General features: G+C 44.6%; 1 long non-coding RNA gene across 1 annotated transcript in view; it reads left to right on the top strand.

The window, feature by feature from the left end:
* LOC143435207 (uncharacterized) overlaps window positions 1–16,191 on the top strand; it is a 61,284-nt gene extending 45,093 nt beyond the window's left edge. The window contains exon 5 of the long non-coding RNA XR_013105319.1: window positions 15,293–16,191. This is a non-coding gene — a long non-coding RNA (uncharacterized LOC143435207). The remainder of the gene's footprint in view (window positions 1–15,292) is intronic.
* The last annotated feature ends 747 nt before the right edge of the window (window positions 16,192–16,938 follow it).

Raw genomic sequence — 16,938 nt, 5'->3', positions numbered from 1 at the left:
GACCAGAAACCTGTTATAGAAGAGCAAAAACTGGATCTTGGGAATTAGCTGGCAGTTTTTGCCACAAATCATCAAAGCAGCTGGGGTTAAATAGTCTGACTTATAAACGGACTGATTTGTTTTTTTAATGAAGGCAAAGACTTCAAAGGCAATCCAGACTCAAGCCTCTGGCCATTACCCTTATATCCTTTGTTTGTAATTAAACTTAATTGGTGACATCAATGTTTGGAGCTTGCAGACTCAATGCCTATCCTGGTGACATTATCTTAGCGTTGTCTCTGGCTGATGTCCTATCAGTAGGCTTATGCTGAATTTGTCTGTTGCATTATTAGATGTCTTTGCTTGCCTGATTATCATCTCATTATATTTAGCAGGGCCATCTGGAGGCTTCATCTGCTAGGAGACGAAGGAAGAAGTCTGGGTGGTCAGCTGTCTCCTTGTTATGTAGGACTGATGAGTCACTCACGTGAAAACATTGCTGACGTCTGCCCCTTTCCTTGGCGGCTTTATGAGACCACCAAGGCCTGCTCACTGCTGGGCTCTGTGTTTTCTGTTCTTCATATATTTCCCACTTTCCAGGCTATGAAGCCCATGTGCTCTTATACCCACACACAGAAACAAATGCATTACGTACTTACAGACTGACCTGTCCTTAACAAGTGGAGCAGAAGCTCAAATAGATATTCCTTTAAAGTGAACTAAAATGGTCAGTCACACACATACTTTTAATTCTAGCACTCAGGAGGCAGAGGCAGCTGGATCGCCATGAGTCTGAGTCTAGCCTGGTCTACATAGTGAATTCCAGGACAGTCAAAGCTACATAGTGAGATCATGTCTCAAAAACAACCTCCCCCCCAAACAAAAAAGCTTCAAAATCAACTAAAGTCAATCCATAATTTTTTTTTTTTGTGATTTAACACACATTTTTGCATACTTTGTATTGCATTTTCATTTGTGATTGTGAATTCTTGGAATGCTTTTACACTCAGCTTTTTTGAAAATTAAAAGTTATTTATTTTGTGTGCATGGGGTGTTTTGTCTGTATGTATGTGCATGCCCAGTGCCCAGTGAGGCCAGAAGAGGGTGTTGGATCCCCTGGGATCAGAGTTACATTTAGTAGTGAGCCATCCTGTGGGTGAAAAATTAAACCAAGATCCTCTGGAAAAGCAGCCAGTGTTTTTACCTACTGAGTCATCGCTCCAGACCCATCTCAGCCTTTTAAGCTAACATCCTTCCCTCTATACATTCCATCCTGTCCCTCTTATCCTTCTCCAAATCTCCTCCATCATGCACTGCTATCCAAAATTGAAGAAATAAGACATTTTCTTTGTGGATAATTTGGTATATTTGTTTAATATACATAAATGCTGACCATAAAGGAACAGCCTGTCAGGCAATGTAATTTCATTGTTTTGTATCTCCATTGGCACAAATGGATGCTAATGGACATTACAGTTTAGGACAGGCCAGGGATTGTACAGATCCCAAGTGCCAGGGTTCACCACTGCGTTTTCACTGTGGGTTGTTTTATAGACGGAATATGGAGCTTCTCTTTACCTCAAGAACAAGGATATGAAGATGATAAACAAGGGTAGAGATACAATTGTCTCATCCCCCAAGAAAGTCCTTTTCCCAGATTGGGCATTTAGACAAAAGCCCTCATTCTGTCAGGGCCTTGAAGAAAGTTCTTGCTTGCTAAAAAGGGAGTCATTCTCCTTATCTCTGGCGAAAGGAGCTTGTGGCCCTTCCACTAACACACTGAGTATCTCTTAACTTGTCAAGGTCAATCTGGTTCCCTCAGTTTCAGCTCTCAAGCTCACTTTCCACTTAACCCTGAAAATTTTTCCCCTGTTGCTTTCCCTTGCTTTCTCAGGAGACAGCTTTGGCAGTTTGGTATAAACCTTTTCCTTTTTTTCACGCACGGAGCAGCTATTTTGTTTTGTTTTTCTGTACCCACTTCATTCTACAATCACTTGCAGTGTGTACCATTTTTGAGCGGAAAAAGCCAGTAGGAACATCTGTCCTGTACTGTAGGATCAAAGCAGTGCCACTGTGCCATAGATTGTAATCTGAATAACATTCTCTTTGTCACTGGAAGAAAGTATATGCAGAAAATTTGTCAGGTCCCAGACTTGTCCCTTTGAGCTAGAAGCTCACTGCCTGAAGAATGTGAAGACTAAGTGGATCTTGTCTCCTACAGCTGACAGGAAGAATAAGGTCAAATTTAGGTCTCCACAGAAAGAACAAGTCAGCCCCTCCCATTGCCGAAATCCCCAACTGACAGCAAGAATAACTAGAAGAGAAAGCAATTTCTGCCATTCCTGCAATCAGTCTCCCAGTGCTCTCAAGCCATGTGGCCTGTAGCTAGCTCATATACTATATTAGGCACCCACCTCCTGGGGAAAATGTTATAAAAATTAGATCTTTTCTTTTTCCCCCACAAGACTCCATTGTGTACAACTTCCTGCCAGCTCATTGGGCGCAGGGAGTCTTTCCACGTGGAAGTACACACATGAATACAGAACCTATTTCTCCACCTGAATCCCATCTCAGCACCTATCAACCATACCTGAATCCCACCTCAGCACCTGTCTATCAACCAGCTTGCTTGCCCACTTGTTGCCACCAATGTAGTTGAGGATCATTCCTTTACTTCAGAATAAGAGAAGTTTGGAGGTCAATTCGAGGCATGGGGAAAATGAAAGGCTTGTAACTGACTGAGGTAAAAAGTTTGTCATAGTACTCACTCAGGACACAGAAATATAGTGAGTGGTAAACAAGGAAGCTGAGAGCAAAGGCTGCACAGGTATCAACGAGGCAAGTTAGAGGACACACCCAAATGTACAAATGACTGGGCCAGGTAAATTATTTATGATAAAAATATAATGAGTTGAAAATGACAGAAGAGGCAGGCAAAGCAGAAGACACACAGAGGTCCCATTGACATAAGATGAACATGCAAGTGGTGGAGAGATAGACGAGAAAGAGAAGCTGAACAGTGTGTGCACAATCAAGACGGCACTAAAAAAGTTACTTCTTCTATGCTTAACCCAAAAAAGTTACTTCTATGCTTAACCTAAAAAAGTTACTTCTTCTATACTTAACCTTGAAAATATAAATGGAAGTCTAAGGCTTGTCCTTGTAAATTAAGTTTGTACTTAGCATAACTATTTAATTCTGAGCACATTAAAAACCTTGGTCATTTATAAGGTGAATTAATTACATTAATTACATTAATTTATGTCTTAATTATTTTTAGAAGTTTACAAAAAGTTAGTTGTAGGGGTGGTGGGTTTTTTTTTTTTGTTGTTGTTGTTTGTTTTTGTTTTTGTTTTTCAAGACATGGTTTCTCTGTGTAGCCCTGGCTGTCTTGGAACTCACTCTGTAGACCAGGCTGCCCTCGAACTCAGAAATCTGCCTGCCTCCGCCTCCCAAGTGCTGGGATTAAAGGCGTGCGCCACCACCGCCCGGCTGTAAGGGTGGTTTTTGATGCTAAGGTCTTGTTTCCTAATTGATTATTGATCAGTCAGTAAAGAAAGCTATAGAACAATTGCTGGGCAGACGGTGCAGGCAGGACTTTTAGGTCCCGGGAGGAAGAAGGGAGACTCAAGGACGCAGTTTTTGCTTTGGAGGAGAAGGATCAAGCAGCCATGTGAGTTCTTGGGAGGAGCTGGGACCTGTGGTCACTACTACAGGCGGGTGGTCAGGGATCTTTGGCAGGAGTAGATGGGACTAGCTGCTCACTAGGAAGTGAAGGAAGGAAGTTTAGGGCAGGTGGGAGGTATGGAGCTAAGAGTATTGATAAGGGCATGCTTTTCCAGGCAGGAGATAGTAACATCCAGCAATTGTGCCAAGAAGGCAAGTTGAAAAACAACTGTGTGTGTGCCTTATATCTGAGGATTCAAGGGAAGCTGGGTGGGGGCTGGTAGCACAGCCACTTCCTGGAGAAAAGGCAGGTAGTGCAAAGCTACACACAATCTTATAAGATTAGGATTTTATAGTTTTAGACATATATCTTAAAGTAACTTTAGGGATTTATCATTATACAAAAATCCATTCTAACCTAAAATAATAATAACAAGCAAAGGATTCATGAAATTTTGTAGGTGCTGCCTTTTACCAATAACAGCCACAGCTGCTCTTGGTGTTCCTCTTATGCAGGTTATTCTTGCTAGAGTTTTTTAGAGACGGAGGTGCAGCAGTTCAGCGTACCTGTCAGGTTTCAATAAGATTGGAACGGTCTGTCTATCTGTCTGTCTATCTATCTATCTATCTATCTATCTATCTATCTACCTCCCTCCCTCCCTACCACCTACCTACCTAAAGCAAGGAAACTAAGCTGAAGGAGCACAGTAAGCTGCTTTTCCATTTTTGTCTCCATTTTATTTCTATCTCCAAACTATTTATGCTCCACTCATTCCAAGTTTCTGTTAACTAGACTTCATTCTTAAGTACCCCATTACAAATGTTTCCTCTCATTACAACCTTTCCATATCCTTCTGCAAAATTTCATTTCTCTTAACTTAGGTTGATCTCCATTCTCAGTGCATCTCTATCTTTCATGTGCTAATTTATATAGTAGTTCAGTTAATGTTGAGCCTCAGTATTTCTTAAGGGCACTCATTTTGGATGAGAATGTCAAACTGGAGTTTTAAAGCTACCCATTATGACTGTAAGACTTTGATTCCTCTTGCACAACCTGGAGCTGGTACAATCTTTTTTTTTTTGTGGAGCATGTGAGATTCATGTGTAAACATGCTCTTTGTCTTTTTCAAGAGCCATGTATAAAAGAATTAAAAGCAACCTCTATTGAATTTTAAGATGTAACTTGAGGCATTAGCCATGGAGTAATATTATGCAATCTTAAAAAGAGAATCTTTATATATCTATCTGCACCCCATCTCTTTCTGTCTCTCTACCCCAAGTAACATTGTGTGGTAGAATGCGTATGGCTCCTTTAAAAGAGTTGCATTGGTCATGGTGTCTCTTCATGGAAATAAAACTCTAACTAAAACAGAAGTCATCACTCCAGATTCATGTCAAACACAAGGGTTCTGCTAAAATTCTGCTAAATGTGTTTTAGTTTGGGTTTTATTGCTGTGAAGAGACACTATGACCAAGGCAACTCTTACAGAAGCAAACATTTAGTTAGGGCTGACTTACAGTTTCAGAGGTTCAGTCCATTATCATCATGGTAGGAAGAATGGCCACATGCAGGCAGATATGGTGCTGAAGGAGTTGAGAGTTCTATAGCTTAATCCAAAGGCAACCAGGAGGATATTGTGTTCCACACTGTGCAGGGCTTGAGTATGCATATGAGACCTCAAAACCCTATCTTCACAGTGACACACTTCCTCTAACAAGGTCATGTCTCCTGTCTCCTTCAATAAGCCCACACCTCCTAACTTGGCCACTTCTGTGACCAAGCATTCAAACAAACGAATCTATGTGGGACAAACTTATTCAAACAACCACATTACACTCCTGGCCCCCTAGGCTTGAGACTGTGACATTATACAAAATGCATTTAGTCTAACTTTAAAACTCCCCATAGTCTCTCACAGTCTCAACAATGTTCAAAGGTCCAAAATTCAAAGTCTCTTCAGAGATTCATACAATCCGTTAATTGTTGTAGGAGGAGCTAAGGTGGGAGGAGTAAAAAGAGGAAGAGGAGGAGTAAGGAGAGGAAGAGGAAAAGGAAGAGGAGGAGCTAGAGAGAGCAGAGATGTAGGAGCGATGGAGAGCCACCCACACAGGTATGGAAAGCAGTTGTGGGTAACAACTTTTATTTAGGTTAGCTAATTGGGAAATAGCTCTCTTTGTATGGGCATATTGTTATTGAGCAAACATATAAAGCCTTTGATTAATCTTTAAGCACTAGAGTCTCATTTTATTACTGGGCCTGCATAGATGGCAGGATGGTCTGGGCAATGCCCAGCCTTGCAGAGACAGCGTGGAAGATTGGCAGAGCCATCTCCCATGCTGGTGTCTTGTGAGTGGCAGGGCTGGTGTTTCTGGCTGGCTGTTTCTAGCTGCGGTGTGCATGTGGCCTCTGGCCATGGAACATGGTTATCTAAAGGATTTATATATTTAGAAATGCTCAATTAACAAGATGCCCACACAATTAGAGTTGTTACCCAATATCTAACCTTTTGATAGAAGTTGCTACCCAGGACAGCTTCTCCATGGCTGATAGCCTCCTCCTCCTCCTCCTCCCCTTCTTCTATTTCTTCCCTCCCCTTCCTCTTTTTCTCCCCTCCCCTTCCTGTCTTTCTCTCCCAGTCCACCTCCTCTTCTACTACCTAATCACAAAGCTCCATTTTGAATACAATGTGGCAGAATAAGTATCTTGCTACAAGCACACTCCACTTCCTGGTGCCCTTTTAATTCTTGAATCATGCATTTTGTATTTTTTATTCCTTAGTTTGCTATCCCTGATCAAAATGCTCTTTATAAGAGTGAACCACAGGAAAGAGTTTATGCTAGGAGTTTTTGAAATTTCCTTTGTTAACACAATTTATCTTAATCTCTTCACCTTAGCCTCAGGCAGACTCTTCAGACAAGAAGAGCAAACATTTGAAGTGGAAACTTAAGGGTTCTTTGGAAAGTGAGTTGGATAGTGTTTTGCTAGGACAAACACATGAAGGAACTTTAAAGTGGACACAGGTGTGAAAAGCTAAGGCAGACTCATGAAGAAACATTTCGCTGAAGCAGACACAGGAGAGAAGATGTTCTGCTAATGCAAGCATGTGAAAGGACACGTGATGAAGGATTCTTTGCTAATGACATGCTTGTATTGGTCTGCCTTATATTGCATAGTTGAGCTGCATTTGTTCAGAACACCATAGAGAGAAACACACCAAAAAACTTCTGGTGGTGTGCTGCAGTTTGTTGCCACTTCCAAGGACTTGGGCTGATTGGATACAAATGCTGAAGCAAGACGTGTGCTGAGGCCAGGCACGTGGAGGACATGTAATGTTTGAAGGGTATAAATTGGACTCCACGGAGTGACAGAGACAGAGCTGGTACAGCTAGCTGTGTAATGCTTTTAGGTCTCACTCTTTGATGATTTTTACTTCCCTGAGCGAGGGACAGCTGAGAACTTCTCCTGGTGTTCCTGTTGGTCCCTCCTGCCGACTTGAAGCAAGGCTGAGGCCTGGCTGTCTCTGCTGGGTCATGTCATTGCTCATGTCACTGCTGTTGCTAACCCAGCTTTACCGAACTGGACTTCTGGTGTATCCATGAGATGTTTTTGAGTGGATCGAGCTGCCACTGCTGACCTGTGAATTGAACTGCTGATTTCCAGACAACACAGATGGGAGTTTCTCCAAAGAACCTTTCTAAATAGGTCCACTCCCCCCCACCCCCACCCCCATATCCTTTCTTTTCCACCACCTTTGGTGGGTGGTGGCTTACAAGGAAGGTTGAAGTGTTTAAGAACCATCATTAAAATAGGATCTGAAAATATTGAATTTACAAACATCTGTCACCAAATATCACAAGAATGATCTCTAGGCAATATACTAGAATACTTCTCTGAAACTTCAGGCTCCTACAGTTCAATCAACCTCAGCACTACTGTCTTCCATGTTTATACTAGGATGGCCCATTAAACCCCATTTAAATAGTTCAACTGATTTTCTAATCCATAGTCCCAAAACCCATATTCCTCCAAATAAAAGCATGATCAGGCTTATCACAGCAATACCCCAGGCCCTGGTACCAACTTTTGTCTTAGGGTTTTATTGCTCTGAAGAGACATCATGACCAAGGCAATTCTTATAAAGGTAAACATTTAATTGGGGGCTGGGCTATAGTTTCAGAGGTTTAGTCCATTATCATCCTGGTAGGAAACATGGCAACACGCAGGCAGACATGGTGCTGGAGGAGTCAAGAGTTCTACATATTGTTCCACAGGCAGCAGAATGGGACTGTCTCCCACAGGCAGCCAGGAGGAGACTATCATTTCCACTGGGCAGAGCCTGAGCATAGGAGACCTCAGAGCCTCCTCCACAGTGACATATTTCCTCCAACAAGGTCAAATCTACTCCAATAAGGTCACACCTCCAAATAGTGCCCTTCCCTATGACCAAGCATTGAAATATATGAATTTATGGAGGTCAAACCTATTCAAACCATCACAGCATCTAAGCTTTGAGGTAGTCTTTTGTCAGTGATTATTAGCTGAGATTTTATGGGATTATTCTTTTGAAGAATTCTCAGAGCTTTTTTGCAATTTAGTCTGAAGATATGCCTGGCAAACCAGGAAGTCTTGTATGACTGAGACTTGCTTAGGTGATGGATCTTTCAAGACAACCTCTAGATCATATAAAACGTTTTGGTATGTGGAAACTGACTTGCTAAAAGTGCCTTTTGTGTAACAATAAAAAGAGCTTCTAGGAAGCTGTCAGGGTTCAGCCCTTGAGAAGCTAATTCCCTGCTGAGAAGTCTGAATTCATCCTGCAATGTTTTTTTTTTCCCTTTGATCAATTGTTTCACCCAGAACACTGACTTGAGACATGTTAATACAACCTGCCAATTATTAACAGTGTTGAACAGATAATTTACTTGTATTTTATATAGTGAGAAAGAATCTCCGTAGGCTCTTCATTCACAAGAGATTTTTTTTTTTTTTTTGGTTTTTCGAGACAGGGTTTCTCTGTGTAGCCCTGGCTGTCCTGGAACTCACTCTGTAGACCAGGCTGGCCTCGAACTCAGAAATCCGCCTGCCTCTGCCTCCCAAGTGCTGGGATTAAAGGCGTGCGCCACCACTGCCCGGCTCAAGAGATTATTTCTATGAGAAGCCACATTATTTAACAAGCGAATGACCTGTTCTGTTTCAGGTGTTACACTTTTATAGAATTTAACTGAGAACTTCCAGAGAGCAACTCAAAGAGCAGAGCCAAATCCTCAGTAGTGAAAAACAGATAAGTCTGGTGGATAGCCCTAGCCTCTTGTTGTCATGGTAACTCCACTCCTGGGAGGGGCTGCGAAGGAGGAGTGAATCTTGTAAACCTTCTGTCCAATCAAATTTGTTAAATAAAGGCTACAGCCAGTGATTGGGCAGTGGAAGAGGAGTGGGAGGAGCCAGAGGCAGGGAAAGAGGAGAAGAGGAGGAGAGCCGTTGGAGAAGGGAGGAGTGAGGAGGAGAGCTGGTGGAAGCAGAAGGCAGTTGGTGGAGAGAGAGAAGACGAAGAAGACCTTGACATAGGAAACCGCAGGTTGTTAAGAGCTCTCATAGTCGGGGAATAGTGTAGTTTAATGGTAAATCTGCCCAATCTAGGCATGCAGCATTCATTTGATATTTATTGACTTGTGTCTTTATTCTATGGACTCCCTATGGGCAAGAGATTTACCGCAACAGATAAGAGTGTACCTAATGATATAATTCAAAATTATAAATTTTGTTCTTTCAACTTATTTACTATTAAAATTAAACATCGCTTTATTAGAAAATCAAGAGATGAGAACATCCTCCATTGTAGGTCCCAGTTCCAGAGGGGGTCCTACGAGGATCTCCAGCCCAGCTGGGGACAGGGTGCGAGCAGGGATGGTCCCCTACTGCCGCTGCCCGCATCTCTGCTGTCTGTAGGTCTCTGGCCTGACTGGTACCGGAGGTCCAGGCCAAAGGGGAAAGAGCACGGCCTCCACCACTGCCTCCGACCGAATCTCCACTGTCACTGCCCAATTGCTCCCACCTGGGAGCTGCACTCTCTCCGCTCCAAGTGGAGGGTGAAGTGAGAATCCCAGAGGCGTTTTGGAAGAGTAGACCTCTTCCTAAGTGTTACAGCTCTAGTGTTACAGCTCTTTTGACAGAAACTCTTAGACAATGGGATGATTCTTGCATACCTTTTTACTTCTGCTGAGCTAGCCCAATATATACAGTATTGTGGTAGGTTAAGGTCTGGTAGCAGATAACCCCTATTGGCGTGGTCTGAGAGCTTGGGGATGCCTTATCTACATGTGGGAGAGCCTGAGGCACTATTCCTCCATGACCGGTGGCCATAGACCTCTCTGTGGGAGGGGCTGTGGGGGGCTGAGACTGAGTGAAAAGAGCCAGGCGCCAGGAGCGACACCTTCCATCCCATGGGGGTCTGGGGTTCAAAGCTTATGCTCGAACAGGTGCCCAGCTGCTTCTCACAGCCCACCACCCCACAACTCTCCCTATTTCTTTTATAAAGGAGAGGTGTCATCAGAATAAGTGTCTCCTATGTTGGGAACAGTTTGATACTGAACCAAGACCTGATTGGTAGTTACCTTTGCAATGCTACTCATCTGTTGCTTTAGAAACTGAATGAGGCAGGGTGATAAGAGAAGCAAGGCTCCAATGGCTAGTATGAGGCCAAGGAGAGGAAGAATCCAAGCCATCAAGGGATTAGAGTACCAAGGGGTAGGGGTGTTGGGAGTGTAGCATGCCTGGAAGTTCCCCCGGAGCTCTTTGAGCATTTGTACATCTTATTCTACCAGCCCAGATTCATTGACATAGAAGCAACATTCCTCCCCCAGAAAAACATAGGTTCCCCCCCGCCCCCCCATTCAGCAGTCAACAAGTCCAAGGCCCTCTGGTTTTGGAGAGCAACTCCTGCTAAAGGGGTTATCTGGCATTGAAGAGATTCAAGGCTGTCCATAGTAGAGGCCATTGCCTGGTCAAGCTTGTTCTGGAAGTGGCTGGCCAGATGTTGTGTTTGGACAAGGGCTGCTCCAGCAGTTCCAGTAGCACCAAGTGAAACAGCAAGGCCTAGTCCAATGAGCAGAGGAATGAAGATCTCTCTCTTCTTTCAGCTTCCTCTCATCTGCAAGGTGAGTTCTTCAGGTTCGTAAAGATAAACCTGGGGGACAACAATCACAGGGGCACAGGAGCCCTGAAAATGAGGGTTAATACAGGCATCTGTAGTGCCCTTGCACCAGAGGAGGGCAGGAGGGTTAACAATACTGATTTGGTAATGGTGATGTCGTGGGCACATGTGAGATGGGGTTTTGAGGAGGGCCCTACAAGGCAAAGAGATGGGGGTAGGTCAAAGAGAGGAATGTCCTGTGCTTTGCTCATGGGCAGGGGTCCATGGAGGTCTTAAAGGGAAAAGTTAATGGGAATGGCTGTTAATATTGGTCGGAAAAGAGAGGCACAGAAAAAGCATTGGGAGAAATTGGGGTGGGTCATTAAGGGAAGGAGGTCCGCTGCATATTGGATGTACTGTAGCTAGGAGAGGGTAGCTTGTAGTTCCTCCTGAGACTGGTTTTCCTGTTGGATAATATTAGCATGGGTAAATACAGATTTGGGTAGGGACAAGTTCATCGGAGACATGTAGGTCAGCTACGGGGCATCTGTCATAGCTGTTGGGGTAAAGTTTACCCATGACTCCGGTTCACCAACGTTCATTCCATAGATTGCTGATGGAAAGCTGAAAATGAGTTTTAAGGTTGGTGAGCATGGTGCCACCACAACTGATAGATCCATCCTGCAACTCCAATCTCTGCAACCTCCGTAAGTGGAGACTTCCTGGAGACATTCATTGTAGCACGCTACCTCGCCGATAAGGAGAATGCCACACTCAGGATTCTTCTGACAGCATTTATTGAACAGCTCTCATGATGGTGAGGTGGAGGGAAGGACGCCGAGCTCAGAAAGCCCGCTGCTTAAATAGAGCTTTGGGAGACGTGCAGATCCCTCATTGGCTCAAATCTTTCATCCAATTGTCATACTCGGTTTTCGCGCCATGCGCAGGCGCATTCTCAAGTAAAGCTTCCGTGAAGAACCAGGAAGCAGAAGCCTGTGACATCTTTTAATGGCGAATGCGGCTCCTCACAATTCATTTGTGTTTCAGTAAGGAAAGCAAAGAAAAGGGCTGGGGATAGTGGAGATGGATTCTGGGTGTAGAGGAATCTCAATCCTGGTTTGACATTCTTCAGGTGGGCAGTCCTGGGTTCCTATAACTTTATTGTGTTTGTTGTAGGTTTCCCTAGCATAGAATCGCCAATGGTAGGTGTTGGGAAGGCTAGGGAGAGGCTGGGCGGTAGCAGAGTTAGCATGAAGGATGACAAAAACAGCCAAGAGAACAAAGGAGAGGGGGGCTTGTAGAGGGCACATGGCCTGGGCAGCTGTCACCATGTCATGGATGTCCTTCCAGGAGATCCTGCTGTTCCTCTGGGCATGGTGTCTTGTTGCAGCCCAAGTTGCCCCACGTTGGGGTCCAAAATGTTGAGAACCGCTCTATCAATGTTGGAACCCACAATGCCAAAAGCCTTGGGGGCTAAATTGTTAGAGCCTGCACTGCCCCCAAGCTGTTCCATTCCTTGGGTTGGGGTTCAACAAGAGAGAGAGTGAGGACAGACACAAAGAATGGAGACCAGACAGAGTATGATTCAATCCCATTTATTCTTCAGTCTCTCTTCTCTCTTTCCAAATCCCTTGTCCCTAGCACCAAGTCTCAGGTCCTAATCCCTGTTCTAAGTTGCTAGTCTCTCCCAATTCCAGGTTCCCTGCTCCAAGTTTCAAGTCAAGCACCAAGTGTCTAATAATTTCTTCTGTCTGCCTCTCACCTTTTATATGTCTCACTTCTAAGCCACACCTTTAAGTCTTATCTCTAAATCATACCTTTAAGTCTCACACACCAAAGGAAAAATCCTGGGTATCTAAAACAATATGTTATCATGGTGTGCTCAGCTGTTGTAGGCTATTGTAAACAAGTCTCTTGTCAGGGTATATGACTCAAGATGGCTGCAAGGATGATAGCCGCCTTCTGTCGGCTCCCCACAGTGTCTCCTTTGCCTTCTCTTCCCACTCCTTTGTTCTTAATCTGTTAGTGAGAGGTGGGCCATCTTCTTAGTTGGTGGGGTGGTGTTGGCCATTTCTGGCAGGGACCCAGATAGGCTTGGGCTTGTTCTGTGGAAAGAGACAAGTGAAACCCCTCCTGGTTGTAAGGAGGGGATCTGGTCCCATCCAAATTCCATCCAAAGGATCTCGACATAGAACTTGGATGGGGGAGCTAATTATGGTGTGTGCCAATGGAGGGAAATAGGAGGGTGTTTGCAGTTTTTGTAGCTGTTAAACATGTTCAGGGTAGTGAGAGCCATCATTAATTGTACATTATGGGGATAAGTAGTGGTTCGTTGTTTCAGGAGTTGGGCCTTCAGGGTCTGATGTATTCTCTCTATTATTCCTTGGCCCTGAGGGTTGTGGGGAATTCCTGTAGGAGGGGCAATTTCCCAGCATGTGCAGAAGGTTTTAAATTGAGAGCTAGTGAAGGTGGGGCCATTGTCGTTTTTTATCTGTTGAGGAATGCCCAGGATGGCAAAGGTAGAAGGCATATGGTAAATTAACCTTTTTGAGTTTTTAACCTGTCTGGGCTTGTAGCCCATATAAAATGTGAGTAAATATCTATGGTAACAAAAACATATTTTTGTCTACCAAATTGGGGAACGTGGTTAACACCAATTTGCCATAAAGCATTAGTTTGAGGCCTTGGGGATTGGTGCCCATGGTTTGTAAAGCTGGGGTGGTAATGAGGGATGCACAAGAGGCACATGTTTTTATTATCCTCTGAAGCTGAGCAAGGGGGATGTGAGGGGAGCGAGTATGAAGCCCCTTTAGATTTCTGTGTGTGCGTGAATGAAATTGGTCTGTTTGCTCAGTGGAGGCTATTAATGTCCCTCTTGGGACAGCATATACACATTGCAGTTTGGTCAGCGAGTGCATTTCCCTCAGATATCGGGCCTGGCAGGGAACTGTGGGATCAGATGTGCTGGATATAGATGAGGGAGGCTCTCTCCTGTAGGAGAGTGGAGACCTGTATGAGTAGAGGGGAAAGTGGGTTGTCATCTAGTTTGACAAATGATCTTGACAACCAGGGGAGCAAATTGACAGCATATACACTGTCTGAAAAGAGGTTAAGGAGCCTTTGACTTCTTTTAGAGCTAGGTAAATGGCATGTAGTTCTTTATATTAGGGGGAGTGGTGGGGGAGCTCTTTGAATCAGAGGATAGGGGGTTCATCTTCAGGGAAGTAGTGTATTACTGCTGCAGCTCCCCTCTTCCCCCCATTGGTAATTATTGAGGGGGCTCTTGCTATGGGCTCTCTTGAGAATAGTTGGGGGGCAGCCATCACAACAGAGGGAGGGCAGAGGCCCATTTTTCATCAGGATAATGGTTGTCAATTTGTCCTAGGAATCCTATTAAGCTGATAGTGAAGTGGGAATGATTTTTGATTAGCAACTGAACATCAGAGAGGGAGAAGGGGGTGACAAGAAAGTCAGGTTCTTTTCCTAGGGTTTGTAGGACTGTATTCCTGCCATTTTTAATCATATTGTCGAGTGCATCCACTTCATTTAAAATTTGGGATGCACCATCCATTGGGTTATGGAGCCATTCTAGCACCCCCTGTGCTTGTTAAAGGGTTCCTACAAGCATAGGGAAGGAGGGCCAGTACCCTGTTTGCTCCCCTTGCCTCTGTGTTCCTCACAGTTTCTTTCTCTCTGCTAAAAACACCAGGCTGGGCTTGGAAAAACTGCGTGCCGCCTGGCAGCTTCTTTCAGGAGCTGCCATCTCCAAGCCAGCCTCCACTTGTCTCTGCCATGGCTTAGTCTGTTACATAGCCTTTCACTCCTTCTGACTCTCCTATCAAGCCCCTATGTTTCTTGCTTTGAGTTTTTCTTCAAGGTTGGCCTTTCTTCTCCTTCTCTAAATTTAAGATTTACCGGCTAAGAAAAACAAATGGGGAATACCCTGACCTCTCTGCTAGAGCACCCAGATATCACATGGCAGAGCAAGCCCCTTCCCTACTGCTTCTAAACTCGACATTAAATGCTTTTCTTCCCAACAGCAATACCTGCAACAACGTTCCTGCTTTTCAACCAAATTTTTTTTCACTTTTTGTTTAAATGTTTCCTTTTCTCTCTAACACTCTTGATATATGTCCAACATTTTTTTCAACCTTTTGAGATTTCTTCAAGGTTCAAAAGTCATCTAATCTACTTCCATAGGTCAAGTCAACTATGCTGATCACCATTTTTCAATTTGTAATTAACAACTAGTTTCCTTTTACAGACAAACTGTTGCTGCCTACCCCAGATACATAATTAACATAATGTTTTTCTCCCTCAGCCATCCAAAGCAGACTCAAAGGTGCCTTCCAGGACTAAAATTTCCTCAAACACCTTTGCCTTTCTAGGATCTTAACGACAGACTGTGATGTGCTTGCTCCCAAGTAACTTAATACTTAATACCTAGCCTTCACAGACATCCCCCTGCAGGGGAGCTGCTCCTCTGTTGTAATTATCCTGTGTGCCCACACCCACAGATCCAGCAGAGACAATGCCATCTCCTGGAACCTGCCTGGGATGCCAAGCTGCCTTCTTCCAGACACATGCTGAACTCCAGAAACACACTGAGATGCTCGCTAAGATGCAGAGACACATACTGAGACCCAGAGAAGACAGATCCAGACCTTCCAGCTACAGATGAACTCTTTTGCCAAAGTCAAATAGCTAAAAGTTACATGTTAGTAAGAAAAACGTAATGTCTATCTAGACTAATCAGATGTTATTACCCTCAAACTATACCACTTGTATTTGATTGGTTCAATGATCCCTTGCCTTCCCAATCCCCACTCTCAGCTCCCCTTACCCTGTGACTTAATTGTGCTAGCCCCTACAGCCTGAGTAGTGTTTTCTTTTGATCTCCTCATCCAAAATTTTCACTACAAATGACACAGTCACCCTGGGACACCCCTCCTTTTAAAGAATAAGATGAGGGGGATGTGTGTATCTTGGTTCTTGGCTGGGCATGAGCCTTGAACCCCGGCCCCAATGGGGCAATGGCAGGTGTTTGGCCACGCCCCCAGAACCCAGGGTCCTGACATGCAGTCTAAGATCTCCACTAACCTACACCATTCAGTCATGTAAGGACAATACAGCCCCTCCCAAAGAGGTGTCACCAGCACAGGTAGAGGATGTGACTACAGGCTTCAGCCTCAAGAGATTTCCATATTAATGTTACCTAAAAGCCAGAGGGTGTAGCTAATTAAGTGACCCTCCTCCCCCTTTCCCTCCCTATTTAAGTCAGCTCCCCCCTGTCTTAAGGGGGGGGTGTGCACATCCAGACTATCTACATTTGCCATGGACAATAAAGCCATTTTGGAAACCCACGGACTACTCGGGCAGTTGGGGCCTCTCTCTATTCCCCTCTTGTTTCTCTCAAAGTGCTGGCTGGCCGGCATGCGCTTGTTCCTCATCTCTGTTCTGCCCAGCCTCCCAGCGACATCTGAGAGCCCCAGAATGGCAGACCCCAGCCTCTGGGCCCACACCACACCTAGCGCCTCCCCCCCTCCCCCGACTCCCCCACTTGCCCAGTGCTACACAGACCTGACTCAGCCAAGATTCCACGAGTTTCTGTCATGCTGACCTACAGTTCCAGCACTCCGAGCAGTGATGCATGGACCCACAACGCAACAGAGATCCATGCTCGGGGCCTGCCTGTGCGCGGTGTGTGGGCCCTTTAGCTCCGCCCCCCTCCCCCCCACTCCATCTAACGAATGACTAGTACTTCTGGAAATTTAAAAGTACTGGTTCAGTACTTTATGCCCTGATTATGATTGTTTTTGTGTTAGAAGTTGAGATTGTTTTAATATTTTTCCCCCATAAGAGAATCATTGACATTGAGTTATTTCCACTATGAAGGAAAAAAGGCAAAGCAAACCAAAATAACAACACCCCCGCCCCCGGCAAGCATTTAAGCAAACAAACAACAAGAACATTCTAAATCATGGGCCAACTGTGTTAGCTCTTGCTAGCTCATGCATCCTTCTTTGGAATTCAGGTTGTTGCTGCTCTGAGCTGGCAGGCCCTTGGCAGGAAAGAGCTGACAGGCAGCTTGCAGCCAGAGAGCTCTAGTTCCAGGTGCCATTAATCTCATTTTTCTATCAGGGAGAGTCCTTCTCCTTCCTCT

This window comes from Arvicanthis niloticus, chromosome 1 (assembly GCF_011762505.2).
Source record: "Arvicanthis niloticus isolate mArvNil1 chromosome 1, mArvNil1.pat.X, whole genome shotgun sequence".
NCBI classification, from domain to species: domain Eukaryota; kingdom Metazoa; phylum Chordata; class Mammalia; order Rodentia; family Muridae; genus Arvicanthis; species Arvicanthis niloticus.
The sequence above is the reverse complement of the archived record's forward strand: the minus strand, read 5'-3'. Positions and strand labels throughout refer to the sequence as shown.